At 41.2% G+C, this 18,461-nt stretch overlaps 1 long non-coding RNA gene across 1 annotated transcript; it reads right to left on the bottom strand.

The window, feature by feature from the left end:
• Positions 1-2,187: 2,187 nt before the first annotated feature.
• Positions 2,188-5,592, bottom strand: LOC146370072 (uncharacterized). The gene is made up of 3 exons (XR_014797397.1): positions 4,930-5,592; positions 4,506-4,574; positions 2,188-4,225 (listed from the first exon to the last, which is right to left on the bottom strand). It is a non-coding gene; the product is annotated as an uncharacterized LOC146370072 (long non-coding RNA).
• Positions 5,593-18,461: the final 12,869 nt, after the last annotated feature.

Raw genomic sequence — 18,461 nt, 5'->3', positions numbered from 1 at the left:
TCAATCTAAAAAAAATAAACATTTAGTCTGATTTGATGTTACAATTAAAAAAGTATTTTATCTGAAGAGTTTGTAAATATCTGGTTTCAACTGTATATTTGATGATTGTCAGCACAAAGAGGGAGAGAGAGGAACAGAGAGAGAGGGAGAATGAGGACAGAACAGAGATGAACAAGAGCAGGTGAGACACATGTTAGTCAAATGGTTGTTTACCAAAAGTATCACCGTATCACAGGTCCTCATGTATCTGTACCTAGTGTTTCTTTTAAGGTTTGTTATTTTTCAAATTCTACATTTATTAAGTTTTGCAGCTTGTTTGCACAACAAGGATAAATAATAGTGTGTGTGTGTGTGTGTGTGTGCGCGTGTGTGAGTGTGTGTGTGTGCGTCTGTCAGTGTGTGTGTGTGTGTGTGTGTGTGTGTGCGTCTGTCAGTGTGTGTGAGTGTGTGGCCCGCAGCTCGCGCAATCTGTCTGCGCATGCGCATCCCAACGATTGACCCCCCCTCCCCTCTGTTTCGGGAGGTTGCCATAGTTTGACGTGTTCTAACGTCACTCTCTCTCTCTCTCTCCCCCTGTCATTTATTTGGCTCGAAACACATTAACAAATTGCTCAGTGATGAACAAGTACTCAGATCATTTACCTAAGCAGTGTGCTTTGTCAAAACGAAGTGTGTGTTCATTACACTGACATTCTGTTGTGCAATTGTTATTTACTTGTATTTTATAATTTGACTTTACATACTGCTGGGTGGTTTGTAAAGTTTACAATAACTAGTATTATCATTATGCTATATTTTCTAATATATACAATAACCTCAAAAGTAATGCCTTGAAGCAGAAAATAGTAATACTTTATTAAAATTTAAAACTAAAGTAGAGTATTTGAATGTGTGCATTGTGTCTACTGTTTGTTAACTCATCACATTCATAAACTTCTTAATGATAAACTCCATAGTCCATATAAATTCCATATTATTTACCACATTATTTGTGATCAATGGGTTTGCGGGGTTAGGGGTGTTGGGGGTAGGGTCTTTAGGCTTTGGCCCCCACCCCTGCCACCAGTATATTTTTAAGCAAGTATTTCTAACTTTTATTTGAATATTCAGTTTCCTATCATCTGCTCTTAAAGGGTAACCCGCCCTCCCCCTTCGCACACACATGCACACAAACAAAACACACAGTATAATTCACAGCCTCATTATAGTGAATAAATATTTATGCCATTTTACACCATCAAACTTAGCTAAGGATGAAGAACCTTTTGTTCTTTAAAGAACCATTTGTAATACCTAAAGAACCATCTACAAAATAAAAAGGTTCTTTGACGTATGATGGTTCTTTAAAGAACCACGAAGACATCTGAAGAACCATTTAAGAACCATAATTTTTCTGAGAGTAGGCTATAAATGTGCTTCTATAAAGTGCTGCAGGAATAAAACTGAAAACCCTGAAATAGGTTTGCATGTTGCAGCATGCAGGCTCTGTGGGGCTGCGGTGACACACTCAGACGGTAACATGTTTGAAGAGGTCTCTCCTCAGAGGGCAAAGAAGGTCATGATACCAGCTGTCAGCTGACATTTTCATTCAGAGGTGATGCAAGAAACTATTGAAAGTACAAATGTAAAACTATTCACCATCTTGTATAAAAACACTTCCCTATATATGTAACTTAAGCTTTGAAACATTTGGAGCTGTAGCAAAAACACAGACTTTGGAAACAGATCTTTGCTTCAGTCTTCAAGGCAATAACGTCACAACAGCTTCACCTACAACCATTCACCTGTGCTATAGCTCCACCTACTGGACTTATTGGAGCAGACACATTAAAAATAAATCAATAAGAAATCATCCCTACCTTGACTGTGATGGCGATGGGCGTCCTCTGACAGCGTGTTGTGCCCCAGGTAGAATCGGCCTCGTTTCACAATAATATTAGTTCTGCTTTTCTCTTCACGAGAGGAGCAGAGCGGACACGAGCGTGACGGGCGTCGCGTTCATGTCATCTGTTGTTTTTAAATGTGCTATGGAAAATAACTTTTGAATTGAATTGAATGTTTGTCCATAAAGCACCACAGCACGTTTGGACGAAACGAAACACGTCAGACCAGCTGTCAGCACCGTGGTGGACGGATGATGATCTGGGCTCCGTGCAGTGACTCAGTAAACCATGAACTCCTCTGTATACAAATGTATTCTAGAGTCAGATGTGAGGCCATCAGCCACAGGACAATGATACCAAGAAGAGTGCCAAATCTCCAAAAGAAAGGCTGAAAAAGAAATGTGGTGCAATGCTCCAGTCAGTCCAGACCTCAGCCTGACTGAGAAGCTGTGGTGGGACCTTCAGAGAACGGTGCTGAAACCGACTGAAGAGTTGAGTCTCAATGATGAGACTAATAACATCTACAGGGCGCACGCACGAGGCATTGACGATGACGTGAGCATGAGCAGAGACAAACTGAGGGCTTAAATAGACAGGATAATGAGAGGATGAGAAACAGGTGGAAACACGGCTGGAACAAATCTAACTAATGAAACAGAGGAAGTAAGGTGGCAGTTAGTACAGTAGAGTTTTTATTTTCATTTTTATAATACTAAAAATGAAATGCACAGTGCAGAGATTACTTGAGAAACTGTAGGACAGCTTCTGTGTGCATCCTGTGAAGTGTGGGGTGTGTGAACAGGGAACATAGGAGGGGGCTAAGCACACATCCCTGTGGCGTTCCTGTGTTTCAAATGAGTGATGAGGAAGTTTGCTTATCAACTCTCACCACCTGGGGCCTGTTTGTGAGGAAGCAGAGAATCCATCTGCAGATACATGTTCCCAGCCCAAGGTCAACAAGCTCCCAGGCAAGTTTTGAGGGGATGATGCTGTTAAATGCTGAGCTGTAACCGATGAAGAGCATTTTTGCATACATATTTCTTTTTTCCAGGTGAGTGAGTGTGCATTGCAGATTTGTGGGAAAACAGACTACATGTCAGGTGGCTTCACTTAGCTTGACACAGTGTTTTCTTCTTACCATGAAGTTCAAGTAAAATCTCTCTCCACGGTGAGCAAAGTGCCAGAAACACTCCAACCCAGCAGCAGGAAGCACTATAGCAAAGTCGTACTGGTCAGAACCCCAGAACAGCTCCTGGTCTGTGACGTCGGGGCGGGCGTTTGTCTGGGGAACCCCATGAGCTGAGCCCCAAAATAAAAAGCCCAGAAAGAAGCAGGGAATCCAGCACAGCATGTCTAAAACATGGAAAGGTGAGAGTAGAGTCTGTGCTGCAGTGCGAATAGATCAAAAATGATTAACCACCCCTGAAATGTCGCCTCCTCTGGTGGGAAAACTGGACGGGCTGCACAGATGGAAGCACTGCTGATAGAGAGGAAAACCCTGCAGGAGGGAAACTCTCCAGGTGATCCAAACAAATGAACCTTGAAACTGTTCCACAGACAGATCCCGACTGCTTAAAGGCATCCTGTGGAGGTTTGGACCACCAGTTCAGTAATATTTGACCATGTGGTGGATGTACATTTAGATTATTCTCATGGCCGTCATTCACATTTCAACATTTACATGAATCCATTGATCCACTGGTGAAGAGGAAACAGCAGACATATGCCAACAGGAGAGTGGGTGTGTAGTGCTGAGAAGAAGGTCTGTTTGATACATGTTTTACATGATAAAACTTGTTTCCATTCTAGACAAAGATAATAAAGATAATACAAAAAGTATTGTTGAAATGATGGTTTCATTTATAAAGGGAAAAACACTCTCCAAACCTGCCCTGTGTGCAAAAGTAACTGCCCCCTAAACCTAATCACTGGTTATGCCACCCTCTGCAGCAGGAACTGCAGTCACGTGTTTGTGGTCCTTCAGTGAGTCTTTCACATCACTGTGGAGGAATCTTGGTCCACTCTTATTTGGAAGATTGTTGGAATTCAGACACATTTTTAAGGTCACGCTGACGCACCTCAGTCTGATTTCAGTCCAGACTTTGACTCGGCCACTCCAAACACTTCATCTGTTTTTGGACTCATTGAGAAGTCGACTTGCTGCTGATCATGGTGCTGCTGTATAACTGGAGTGCTTTTGAACTTCAGGGCACAAACTGATGGTCAGACATTCAGGACTGTCAGGTAGAGAGTAGAATTCAAAAGGGCCAGAGCCTCTCTTTAAGAAATGTCACTTGACATCTGCAGCACTCAGTCTGCTGCGGCAAGCGTGCTGCTGCAGTCTGTTGGGGGGCATCATCAGGAACAAGGATGCAAGGAGAGGAGACAAACTAGTGAGGAATGCTGGCTCTATAATTGGAGCTGCCACACGCACACACACACACACACGCGCACACACACACACTATTATTTATCCTTGTTGTGCAAACAAGCTGCAAAACTTAATAAATGTAGAATTTGAAAAATAACAAACCTTAAAAGAAACACTAGGTACAGATACATGAGGACCTATGATACGGTGATACTTTTGGTAAACAACCATTTGACTAACATGTGTCTCACCTGCTCTTGTTCATCTCTGTTCTGTCCTCATTCTCCCTCTCTCTCTGTTCCTCTCTCTCCCTCTTTGTGCTGACAATCATCAAATATACAGTTGAAACCAGATATTTACAAACTCTTCAGATAAAACACTTTTTTTAATTGTAACATCAAATCAGACTAAATGTTTATTTTTTTTAGATTGATAAATATAAAAAACACATTTGTTAACTTTAAGAGTAAAGAGAGAAATTGTCTGTATTTCTTAATTGTAAATGGCACCAAATTGTATTCAAAATTGAGCCACACTTATGGAGCTCCACAATTCTTTTTCTGGTGTTTTGGTTGACATCTCTTGATTTTCCCATTTCAAAGAAACAGGCTCTGTGTTTTACCTTATATGCATCCACAGGTGTGCCACCAATTTACTCACATGGACTCTACTAACCTATCAGAAGCTTCTTCAGCTCAGAATGGAATCGTCTTGTCATGAACTGGCTGTGTGGAGGCAGATGAGGACCCAAACGCAAAACTCACGGAGACAGGAACTGAACTCAAAATCACTGCTTTATTGCAGGCCTTTAAAACGAAACAGAACTAAACTGGGAATACTAACAGAAGACCGAGGGAACACAGAAAGACACGCAGGTTCGGGGAGGAGACATTGACGACGCGACACTGAACTGAGGGAGACATGCACATAAATACACAGAGGGTTAACGAGGGAAGTGGGAGCACACGGGGAACACAGCTGACACAGATAATCATAACGAGACAGGGCAGGAGTGAACACAACATGACACATACTGACGAGAGACTGTCAAAGTAAAACAGGAAGTACACAGAGGTTCAGACAGGAGGAGAGAGAGCACGGGGAGAACACAGACATAACGGGCTGGGGAAAACATGGAATAAAACACAAGGAGAGACGAGGGCTCACAGATACACAGGAGCACACAAGAGGTAACCAAATAAGGAACATCTTAACAGAACCTAGGAACCACGGCATAAATAAGGAGCAAAATACAAAAATACAAGAAAACTAAGAATGCTGGGCCAATATGGCCCAGGATCATGACACGTCTGGAGTTTCTTATTTCTTATTAATTAACAATAAACTTAGTGTACATGTGCTCCTACATTTGATGAAAGTGATAAAAATAGAAGCTCTGTCTCTCTTTATTCTGACATTTAACTAATTCAAAAGATATTTCAATATTTATTTATCCAAAACAAAACAAGTTTACTCTAAATTGATGTTGTACAGTAAAAGAAAATGTTCTTGTGTTTTCCATAAAGTGTAAATATCTGGTTTAAACTGTGAATATACTGCTGTGTATTGAAGTTCCTCTTGTTTTGCATAGAAATATACTGAACAACATACAAAGCATAATATATAAAATAACATCTACCAGAGTTTTTTCTTTGAAAGAAGCCCCTTATGTCCATTCTTGTATATCAGTGCATTACTGAAACCGATTTATTTAGCCGTGGAGGGAAACAACTGAAAATATGAAATAAACACACATGTAAGCTAAGACTCTCTAAAGAAACAGCATTGTTGTTGTTCGGCTTTTCATTTCACCATTTGTTGATTCACTTGAAGAGCAAGCTCTTCCCAGGAGGGTGGCACGGTTCCCCCCCCCTTTGGTGGTCCTCCTCGGGTCCTTGTACTCTGGGGCCTCTGGATATCTGGGGCCTGGATCTCCTCCATACCTGCTTCATACCCTGGTGGACGGGGCTATGGCTCCCCACACTCCGTAGCAGATCGTTACATGGAGAAACCTTTGGAATACAAGCATGCTGATCCACACAGGTATGCACACAGGTGTACACACGGGTGTTCACAGACGCGGACTACACCTTTCTTGGCTGCTGCCTCAAAGCACATTGTGCGCTGTCTATCTTGCGTGCTGCACAATATCGTTTATTATTTAGTATCTACTGTTATCTACTGCTAGCTAGTTTATTGTGATGGTGCTGTTTTTATTATGTTGCTCTTTGTTGTTTGCTTTCTCTTCTGTTTTTTTTCTCCATACAGGTGATCCAGGCGTTTTGTTTGTTTGTTTTTTCCTTTCTTCCCCCCCTTCTCACCGTCTCTTCTCCCCTTTGGTTTTCTTTCTCTCCCTCTCTTTCTTTCATTCTTTCTCCCTGTCCTATCCCCCAGTCACGTCTGTCCCGTTTGTAGCAACCGAAAATAAAATAAATACATAATTATAATAAAGGTCAATCAAATGGACCAATATGACAAGGCCATGATGATCCACTTGGTAAAATAAATCCGCTTGGCATCTTTCTTGGCCTTAAGACAACAATTCTGATGGCTAAAGATCCAAACGGGACACAAAAAAAAAAAAAAAAAAAAAAAAAAAGAAGAGCAAGTAACGTAATATGGGTCAAGTGATCAGTTTGATATCAATCTTTCGTGATACACCGTCATATTTACATTATTTGTACAGTACGAATGATTTGCTTTGGTACCTGGTCAAACTTCAGCTCTCCTCTGTCTGCCTGGCTCCGTTTCTCCAACAGCGCACTCGTAGGCAGCAGCTGCCCCCCCGCTTAGTGTCTGAGCTCGGGTCATACCAATATTAGGGGGGATTTACGCACAGTCGTAAATTCCCACAGTGTGCACTATGTGCTTCGAATATTGTGTGTAGTTTTTTGCTTTATACAGTTGTCAGCCAGGCATCTAACTATGAAAAAATTACACTCCAAAAGACCCCGGGCTTCTGACAAAACAACCCGGGCTTAAGCCCAGTAAGCCACCCCCCCCGCTCCGCCACTGATCACCACCAGCTGTTGCTAAAAGCACCTTTGTTAGATAGCAAAGTATTTACAAACTAGATAGCGAAAATTTCTGAAGAAATTTTAAGTGTGCCTATGCTACTGCCGGATTAGATGTCCGAAGACATCAGGATGTATGTGTTTGGAGCAAAAAACTGTTGAGTTTTAAGCAGAGAGTCATCAGCTGTTCCTGTACTCAGCTGTTAGGGCCGGTTGCTATAGTAACTCCTGTGTGTGGCAGGAGGGGATGGGACACACACACACTGCAGTTAGGGTCAGACACAGAGATGGGCAAACAGGAATTAAGCTCTGAAACAAATGCTTCCCAAGAGAAAACTTCCAGACTACAACATATTAAAATGCCTGTAGAGTGTATTATACTGACGTGGTAACAGTGTAAAGACACCCTTCGATGTTAAATTTGAGCTGAAAATTGAGAGCAGTTTTTGAATGGCATTTGTTTGATGGCATTTGTGAGAAAACCGTAAATCTGATCTCAATGAGGAAGACACTGGATGAAAGAAGACAACGATAGCTACGTTTTGATGTATAAATTATAGATGTAGGGCAAACGGTTTGGGTGGGACAGGACGAGAAAAACAAATTTTTTAAATTATTGTCCACACTCTAGTTTTATGGCAGTTGACAGTGGCGCGAACATTCCGTGAAAATCTTAATTTTCCTAAAACTTAAACTGCTCTTGTGAACCAACAGTAAAAGATATCGCAACGAGGATTTGGGCAATAAAAGTCCAAAATCTTGTGACCCGTTTAAAGTTTAAATGACGTTTCTACAACAAAGTATGGCCGAGCGGTAGGCCTTCAAAGTGGCCTGTGTTGGCGCCTTTTTTCGGGCCCTTCCCCATCGAAATGAATGGGGAAAATGGGGTCTTTTTTTGGGAATTTTGGGAAAACCGTGCGACGAATCTCTACCAAGAGTCATAATAATAAGAATAATAAATCTGTCGAATAGTAATAAGTGTGCCAATACATTGGCACACTTAATAATTCTCCCGTTCATTGATCTGAGCATGCGCAGAATGATCCACAGCGCTCCTTTGATCCTTTGATCTTCTCAAAGGATCATTGTGACGTCACGGCGACATCACATTCTCTGCCACACCCACCAAGTCCTTAAATAGAGGAGGTCCTTTAACAGTTTACATCAGAAGGAGCCAGTTGTTTTAGACAAAGCTGACCTTTGCATTGAAATCATTCAGAGATTTAACTTTTTTGAGCTTCAAACCTCCAAAGAAATGTCACAGGGAACGTCGAATAATCCATCTGGAAGCAGAGATCAGTCAGACTTGCTGCAGTATACGGCAGTTGAAGCTCTATGTAGAGTTAAGAGACAAATCACAGACGTCATTGAAGATAACGCAGAACTCGGGCAACAGAACACACAATTCAGGGAACAGAACGAAGAACTCAGGCAACAGAACAGACAACTCAGACAAGCGAACACACAACTCAGAAGAGAAGACAGAGCTGTCACAGAATTAAATCAACGATTCACACAATGCAGGCAACACAGCGCAGGACTCTGGCAAGTAAACACACAATACCGGCAAGTAAACACACAACTCTGGCAAGATAATATACAACTCAGTGAAGAACACACAAAACTCTGGCAAGAAAACACACAACTCCGGGAAGAAGACACAGAACTCAAGCAAAGAAACACAGAACTCAAGCAAAGAAACACACAATTGAGGCAAGAGAACGCAGAACTCAGAAAAACTTTGGAAAATCTTCAGGGCCAAGCGGTACATGTACAACGGACAACAGAAAGAGAACCTCCTAGACCTGAGGAGGCTGACAACCTTTCGTAGTCAGCAGCTGCTTTCTGGGTCACCTCTAAGATTTTTGGCTGAAGGGATCGCCTTCAGCCAAAAATCTGAAGGCGATCCCCGCTCTGTGGGGTCATGATTATTATCATGACGCTCTGTGGGCTCATGATTATTATCATGACGCTCTGTGGGGTCATGATTATTATCATGACCCCACAGAGCGGGGATCGCTTGCGTGTGCTTGCATGCACACGTCCCATCGACAATTGTGGATTGTGGTCCACATCCACAATTACAGCTCTACTGTAATTGTGGATGTGGACCAGTTACCCTTTAAAAACAGTAATGATCTTTTCCAGCCACAGTCCACCTTCATCCTGGCGTTGTTCCCGCTGGTGCAGGGTCCGCTCCTCAGCAAAGGGTTCTCCGTTTGGTTCTGTCCAAGGCGTCCTCAGGTGACGCGTTGATGGTCTTAATGTCTTCCTTGATTTTGTCCATCCACCGTTTTTTCGGTCTGCCTCGAGGCCGGCGTCCGTCTGGGTCGATCCTTAATAGTCGTTTTTGCTGAGTTCTCATCGCTTCGAATCACGTGTCCATACCACCTCAGGCGGGATTCGAGCATCTTTTGAACTCGAGCCACAGTCCACCGACCTGTCATAAATACGCTGTGCTCTCCTTTATGTTTGATTTTATTTTGCCCCTCACCTCCCAACCAGTCATGGCAGAAGACCGCCCCTCCCTGAGCCTGGTTCTGCCAGAGGTTTCTTCCTGTTAAAAGGGAGTTTTTCCTCTCCACCGTTGCCAGAGTGCTTGCTCATAGGGGATCATTTGATTGTTGGGGTTGAATTTTTGGATTTCATTTCATTGGCTTGAACTGAAAAACCTAAAAATTCAGCTGAGGGGTTCACATAGTGGAGAGCACTACATTTGTTAACTGCACTTTTTTTATTTGTAGATTTTGTAGTTCTTCCTACTACAAAAACTACAAATGAAAACAAGGCAGTTAGCAGCAAATGAAAATAAATAAAACACATTAAAAAAAAATCTGCTACTGCTCTGTGTGTTTACTTCAGTGTATGTTTTTGTGTTGGAAGATTATAGATTGTCCTGACGTGTCCACAGACGTGTGGATTTGTGTGCTGCTGTGTTCATTTGTGTGTTTTTGTGCACTCGGGAGGACGGTACCTGTCTCGTCGTCATCTCGTAGACAAATATTTGACGACGTCTAGAAGAGAAGTCTGAGTCGCCGTCCAAACGTCTGCCTGCAGCACAACCTCCGTCTCTCAGCGCTCGGCATGCACGCTGAATAAGAGCCCTCAGGTGAACTTCTCTCACCTGCATAAACACTTTGCATCGGTTTCTCGGCTGCAGGTCCATGAAGGCCCTTTTGGAGGAATGTTATGGTCTGACCTTCATCCTTCAGCTCACTCTGAACTCTCTGAGCAGCTCTCTGGCGTCTCTGTGAGGACCTGCAGGAAGACTTCTCCAGACTTTTCCTTCTGTTGATGATGTTGATGACTCCACACTGTTTATGTCCTGCTGAGCTTTGTGCTCTGGGAATGCCAGACCATGACTGATAGTGTTATTGTCTTATATCTCACGTCACGGCTTATATCTGAAGTCCTGCTGGCAGAAATGCCCTTCAGTCAGAAAGGTTGATGGTCAGGATGAACCTGGACACTTCTTTGTACACGTGTGTCGTATCTTTTGAATGATAAGTACTGATAGAGACAGACGTGAGTCAGTATTTATATTTCTTGCAGCCTGTTAGCACTGTACCTCCTGCCTTTCCAAACGGCTCTTCTGTGTTTCTGTCTCATCGTTCTGCTGATGAACTGTGAAGAGAAAAGTTATTAGAAAGGCAAATGAAGTCACACTCAGATATCTAATTTTTACATGCGCATGGGCGGTCAGTCCGATCTGCTCTGCTGTCAAAGTGCGCACAACAGATGTGACAGAAAAACCGCCCAGGGCTCTCAGCGCATTCTTTATTTATACTCCAAGTGAGCTTTCAAGGAAGTGGGAGTGGTATGTTCAGTATACAAAAACGTTTCCATAATAGGAGAAACCTTTAGCTTGTCTGTTGAAATAGGAGATAGCTTGGTATGTATAGAAACTTAAACATTTCCTTAAAAGGAGAGTTAGAGAGGGGGGTGACCGTTAACTCAGGATGTAGTATGTATGTCACCGCATTCCTCTACACATCTGGTTCCACTTTCCTTTCCTGTGGTGGTTCCAACTCACAAGCTCTCCTAACTTAAATGAAGCTACAACTAAACAATAATCACAAAACTAAAAAATCTCTTATCATTCCCTCCTGTTTGTAGCGATTTTAAGCAAATACATCAATGTGTTTCAGACACAGACCCTACATTGTGAGTGCTTTCAGTCTGGTCGTCATAAAATGTGTATCATTCAAACATAATCATTCATCACATTAGTTTCATACTTATCGTCTTCTCCTTCTTCCTCGTCTGGCACAGTGACATATGCAACAAGAGATTGAGATATCATTCTTGATACCATTCCTCTTACACAGGGGATAATGCATGTAGTAAAGATACAAAACATGATAAGTATTAGGCCAATAAACATTAAAACCTTAAACATCAATGTTTTCCATGAGCCGCTCATAAACCAATCCCACCAATTACTTTGTGAATTTGCCCAATCGGTTACCTGTGCCTGTTGAACGTTTCTAAGTAATTGTAGAGCATTTGTCATATTATCAGAATGCACATTGTCTGGAATATATGTACAACAAGTTATATTAAACAAAACACAGTCCGCGCTTTTCTGCCAAGATCATGTCCAGGGCAACTCTGTGTTGCATAACAGTTATTCTTATGGCATCAATTTCCTGATTTTGCTCTTTGTTGATGCTGGTCGATGCATTTAAAAACAGTCCAAAACTATAGTCCAATAGTCAGGAGGTCGCTGTGGTTTAGGACAATTCCTAAATATTGATAACCTAGACTGGCAAAGCTTGCTGCGCATGTCACTTGAATCATGTTCATAAGTCTGCCATATAATGTAGCATGCTGTGTTGTAGCAGGCATGTGTGAGCATATATAACAATCTTTGTCTTCTTTGCGATTATATATGTATCTATACCAGGCGTTGTTCATCCAGGGATGGATGTGGTCCTGTGTCACTTCAGCCAGGTGTGAGTTGTCATATGTCCATGCCCTTCTATGCATGTTGGCTTCTTGATCCTTTAAGTGCATCAGGGTCCATGCTGTAAACAGCAGGGCCAAGGTGGTAAGCAGAATAATCTTCATGATGACCAGACACACCGATTTACTCTGGTGAGTAGACTACAGGCGAGAAGTAGAAGGCGGGATATACCCAATCAGCCCTCCCTTCACTTGTAGATCACCAAAGAGTCGGGGTGGTGGTGTCTTTAGGTTGTGCTGTCACTCACTTCCATTTTTGCAATGGCTCTGGTGGATCCAAGAGGGCCTCTCAGCGATTTTGCAAGCTGTTGGCGTCGTTAGGAGTACTTGGTATGGACCTTCCCACCGGGATGGGTTCCAATTCTTTCTCTGGAGTACTCGTATAAGGACCCAATCGCCTGGTTTTAATCTGCAAGAGACTTGAGAAGCGTCGCACGGCAGTTCAAAACAATATCCCTATTTTCTACTAGTTTTGCCATTCTTTCTACTAAAGTTGTCTTTCTAACAGATTTATCTATTGGTTCACTTTCATCAATTCATGCATCTTTTCACTGAGGTCTGATTCAAACTATCTTACTTCTAATTCTCTCCAAAAATAATTTCACATGTAACATTTTATATATGTGTGTTTTCTATTTTTGTTTACCTCTTTATTGTGATCTGGTGGACATCTCTAAACACCATCATAAGTTCAGGCTTCAATTTCAACCCAATTATACTCCTCTGGGCTTCACCTTCCCACTGGCCCCTGTACCCTTCTCAAAGTGTCCTTTGTTGTCTTAAATCTCCAGCAAACACAATCTGTTTCTTCTCTGTTTCTTCCTTTTAGATTAAGTCCCAGCCAGGCAAAATATCACATTCAGTGCCTTTAAACAGTCATGTCACACTGTTCTTACCAGCCTGCTGTTAATTCTTCAATTCCACGATATTCTGTTGGTCTTCATCAGGAGATTGACTGTCCTTTGAGCTTCTTTTCAGGATCGGGACAAGTGGGAGGTCAAGCTATAAAATTTTAAGCCAAACTTTGGCTTGTTTTCTCCCAATTATGTTAATCTATGGTTTTGCTGCTATGCTCAAAATTCTAGGTTGAGAAAAGTCCACCTTTATTTATTTGTGACCTATATTGACACACTAAACCATACCATTAATATCGTTTTCATTTCTTTTCTTAAAGCCTCCATTTGCTTCATCTGGCTTGAGTCTGTCTCTTCTGTTTTTCTCTCTGGGTGCTCACTCCTTATATGGGCATGCAAAGTTCCTGTCACACACACACTTCCTGTTACTCTCTTTTGTGTTTCTACAGGCTAATCAAACTCATTTTGTATTTACAGTCTACAAACCCTCTGTAATTCTACTAACTTCTAATCTAAAATGTAACGTCATTCACACAATAATTTCATAATCCTCTCACACACACTGCCTTTTAAATAAACTAAACTCTTTGCATTTTTATCTATTTCAGACATTTTCTGAGTCTCTGTTTTATGGTGCCGTTAGTTCTCTCTACTAACCCTGCACTCCATAGATGATAAGCACAGTGATTCCTTATGCTGAATCCTAGTGCTTCAGAGACCTTACTGATCACATCATTGACAAAATGTGTCCCATTGTCTGATCTTATCAGAGAAGGGATACCATATGTTGGAATAAAATGATTACATAAACATTTTGCAATGAAGATTGCCTCTGCTTTCACTGGATATATCTCTGGTCAGTTTGAAAACACATCTATGAACACTAAGGCATATTTTAATCCTTGACATTCATTCAATTCAATAAAATCCATGTGGATGGTGTGGAGAACTGGCCTCTCTTAGGTCTTAAGTTTCCTTGTGAGTTGTGTTTTTGACAGAATAGGCATGTTCTTACAAATTTTTCGCTGAAGTTTCAAAATTTATAGTGTAAAAGTATTATTTATCTATACTATATTTCCCTCCTGTTGACACATGTATTACTTCATGTGTCACTACAGCCGCTGTCCTGTGTAACGACTCTGGTAATATTGGTTTTCCATCACAGACCATTAAGTCATCTTTCAGTTGTGCTCCACATTTCAGCCACGTGTTCTGTTCAGTGATTGTTGCAGCTTTTTGTTCGGTTTTTAGTACATCAAGTGGTATTTGTGTACAATGTTCGGATGTTAGAAGCGTTATCGTTTGTTGTGCAGCCCGCTTTGCTGTTTGATCTGCAAAATTATTTCCTTTTGTGACAATAAAATTGTCTTTTTGATGTGCTGCACATTTACAAAGTGCCAATTGTTTTGGCAAGCTAATCACTTCCAATAAGATTTTGAATAAGCTGCCGTGTTGCACGGGGTTATCCGTAGAGGTGACCATACCTCTGTTATGCCAAATTTTGGCAAAGTGGTGCACTGCTGAAAAAACAAACTGGCTGTCAGTGTACATATTTATATTTTGGCCTACGTGCAATTCATATGCACATATGGCTGCATACGTGCAGCCGACTCTTTTACTGCCTCTTCTGCGGCTGCATAGCCTTGCATATGCAGGCAGGCCTGACGCTACAGAGTCTAATTTACACGAGTCTAAATTTCACCAGGAATGTTAACAGGTGTTATTTTTCTCCAAATACCTGTGTTATCACAGCTTTCATATAACCTGCTCCTCTATCTACACGTAAGTAGAAAGGCTTATCATAGTCAGGCAGTGCTAAAACTGTATCTGTCTGTAATGCCTATTTTTAAATAACTGAATGCTTCTTCTGTCTTCTCTATAGATGCAACATTACATTTTCACTTAATGCATTTTTAGATAATTTCTAGGTTTTCAAAGAATCCACCCATCTCACCCATCTCACACATTTCAAACTTTGAAGTTAGGGTTTTTTTATATATATATTTTTAAACTTTGAATTGCTCACAGTTCTAAAACTAGGCATTTGTAAATCATATGCCTAATCACTATGTGTCACTGTGATCCACAAGTATGGTCACAAATTCGCTTCCAAATCAACAAAATAAAATAATCAAACAAAACAGGAAACATACATGAGTCAGAACACAAAAGAAAAATGCTGCTACTGAAACAGAGCAGAAGTGTGAGGGAAAAACTGAGCTCACAGACAGCTGCGTGTGTTGGCTTTTAATGCAGCTTCTGCTCTAAAAAACAAATAAATAAAAATAAAAGAAAATGTGTAACATGCTCATCAACTTAGCGGTGTCCACGTATTTAATTCAGCTTCTCAATCCTGTAGCTTTAGCTGTTGTCTACAGGGTTTGGCTTATTAGTTGTTATTATAGGTGTGCTCTATATCTCAGTAATATTTTATCCAGGATAAATGACAGATGTTTAAGCAGGTTAAGTGCCTCTATGCACGTAATTAGTTTAGATAGTTTCTTTATTTTCTTCATCTCATGTGTCATTATACTGAGTTTGAGCAAACCTTAAGCTTGATGCAGATTACTTCATAACAATCATCCACCTCACATCATAACTGACTAGGTTGCTTCTCATTATTAATATTATGTCATTATTAATATTATCATCTTTGTCTTTCTATATTATGACAATAGTATACTACAATATTTTATTAGTGTATACCACTATACTACTACTGAGCCAATTTAATAGTTAGGATCATCTTACTCAGCAAACAGATCATTTAGAATTCATCCAATCTGTACAAATTTGCTTTTCTCTGAACAGGTTTGTGCCTACTTTTTAGACTGGTCTTCTGTTTGTCTCATCTCAGATCCAACCTTCAGTCACATTCATTCTCTCTGTTGCGTGACGAACCAAGCAATTTATTATTATATATTTTATATTTTATTTTGTATCCATCAAGGGCTTCGGGTGATCTGCAGTTTCACCCTTTCCCAAGCTGGAGACATTTACCTTTTCACACACTTTCCTTGGCTGAACAATGACACAGCCCTAATGTACCTTATGCACCTCTCTATTTTATTTAAAAGGTTTTCGTGTGAATTATTTCCTTTTATTGATTTTATACATTCTGGGCATGATTGTCATGCCAACTATGTTTCATTGTTAATATCAGCTTACAGGTTGTTATCCTTCCTATTATTAGTTTCAATACGGTAAAAATAAGTTCTAATATAATTTTGTCTTTATTTATTTTATTTTTGTACTTCTTATATTTATATCTATTCGGTGGGGTCTGTTTCCAACCTTTTTAAACTACTTTAAACTATTTTGATCTCTAGTTTTCACTTAATAAGGGTTTTATTAGTCACTGCACTGTAGTGTGACCTGATGCTGATTTTACTATTAGAGTATCTTCTGAGAATTGTACTTCCTGTGGTCTTCTGTTCAAAACGGTTTTACATACTCCTGTATCACATAACATCTGCACTGGTTTGCTATTAACATATACTGTCAGTGTAGGTTTGCCTTTTACTTCAGACACTAATTGATAGACAGTAAATACTTCTGCGTCACTTTTATCATTTTCATTTGGCTTTTTCTCATTTAGTCATTCATTTGAATATTGCCGTTTGTCTGTTTTATGTCTGCAATCTCTGGCGAAATGCCCTTCCTTGCCACAATTCCAGCACGTATTATCTCTTTCTTCACTTCTTTCGCGTAAGTCTGTCTGTCCTACATATCTCTGGCCCTTTCCTCTAAATCCTCCTCTGTCCCTGTCTGTTACCTCTCCACCTTCTCCACCTTCCCCTGCGGGATGGCCGTATCTGGGGTTTAGTACTGCTATCATGGGAAAAATGCCGGGAGGACCAGGTGGATCAACATCACCTCCCATATCTCCTCCGTAGCGATCTTTTCCTTTTTTTTTTTTTTTTTTTTTTTTTTTGTGGATTTTCACCTAGTGCTATTTTATCTAACATGTTTTGTGCCTCTGCATAAGGACCAGGTTGAGGTCTGAACGGATCACAGGATTGTTTAAGGGGGGTCGCAGCAGCGGAAGTGGGGGCTGGTTTCACAGCAGCAAAAGTGGGGGTCGGCCTCGCAGCAGCGAGTGGAGCATATGGTGGGGGGTCTAATACCTCTGCCTTTTCTTTCTTCTTTTCTTGTTTCTTTTGTTTATTCTCACATCGTCTATCTGCCTCTCTCTTCCATGCTTGGAAATATTCTAATTCTTACGTGCGTTTTCCTTCTTTCTTTCTTTATTTTGTCTCTCCTATTTCTTTCAGTAATGCTTCTTTAAGTTGTATTAATGCAGATGGGCTACATTCTCATTTAGTCTTTTTAGAATTTCTCCATCTTTGCACACTGATTTGTCCGGCGCCTGGACACTTTTTTCCTAACCACTGTTCGTCAACAGTAAACTTAGTGGGCTGATTACCCATTAAAACAGAACTGCAGAGCCTTCTCTGGTATTAGACTTAAAGAGTGGTTACTGACTACGCCCTTCTACTCCACTCTAATTAGTGGAGCGGTGTCAGTTTTATGAGGCGGAACTCAACCGTTCTCTTTTGTCACCAGTACTTCAGCTACTGACAGGAAATAAAATGACAATAACAATGAGAGTGATTCAGCAACGTATTTGTGCTGTTTAAATCAATTCACTCTCAACACACAGAAAACACAAACATTTAAACAGACATTTCACACAATCGCGCAGACCTTTTCGGAAGGCCAGTCCTAAAGCTTTTATTTTGAAAATCCTTTCGGCGGATCAGTCCAACGCGTTTATTTTGAAAATCCGTTCGGTGGATCACCCCAGCGCTTTTACAAATCCGTTCGGTGGATCACCCCAGCGCTTTTACAAATCCGTTCGGTGGATCACCCCAGCGCTTTTACAAATCCGTTCGGTGGATCACCCCAGCGCTTTTACAAATCCGTGCAGTGGATTAGACTAATTACACCCTTTCGGCGGGTGAGACCAAAGTTCGTTTTACGCGAGTGTAAATGAGTGACTTCCTTTACCTTCCCAAGATTCTCTGGCTATGTTGAAAGTCAGCCACTGGATCCCAGCGTCGTGGACCACTTGATAAAACACTGGCCAGGAATCGAATTTTAGCGTCCCTGGACTTTTTCACTCCTACCTAGAGGACAGATTTCAGTGCAGCTTTCCACGACGGCAGGACACAGCGGCCGATGCTTCCTATCCGGCTCGAAGGACCAAGAAAATGTGAAGAGAAAAGTTATTAGAAAGGCAAATGAAGTCACACTCAGATATCTAATTTTTACATGCGCATGGGCGGTCAGTCCGATCTGCTCTGCTGTCAAAGTGCGCACAACAGATGTGACAGAAAAACCGCCCAGGGCTCTCAGCGCATTCTTTATTTAT

The sequence above is a fragment of the Perissodus microlepis genome, chromosome 17 (genome assembly GCF_051167445.1).
Source record: "Perissodus microlepis isolate ML-2025 ecotype Zambia chromosome 17, ASM5116744v1, whole genome shotgun sequence".
Taxonomy (NCBI): Eukaryota; Metazoa; Chordata; class Actinopteri; order Cichliformes; family Cichlidae; genus Perissodus; species Perissodus microlepis.
Note: the sequence above shows the minus strand (reverse complement) of the source record. Positions and strands in the feature narration are given on the sequence as shown.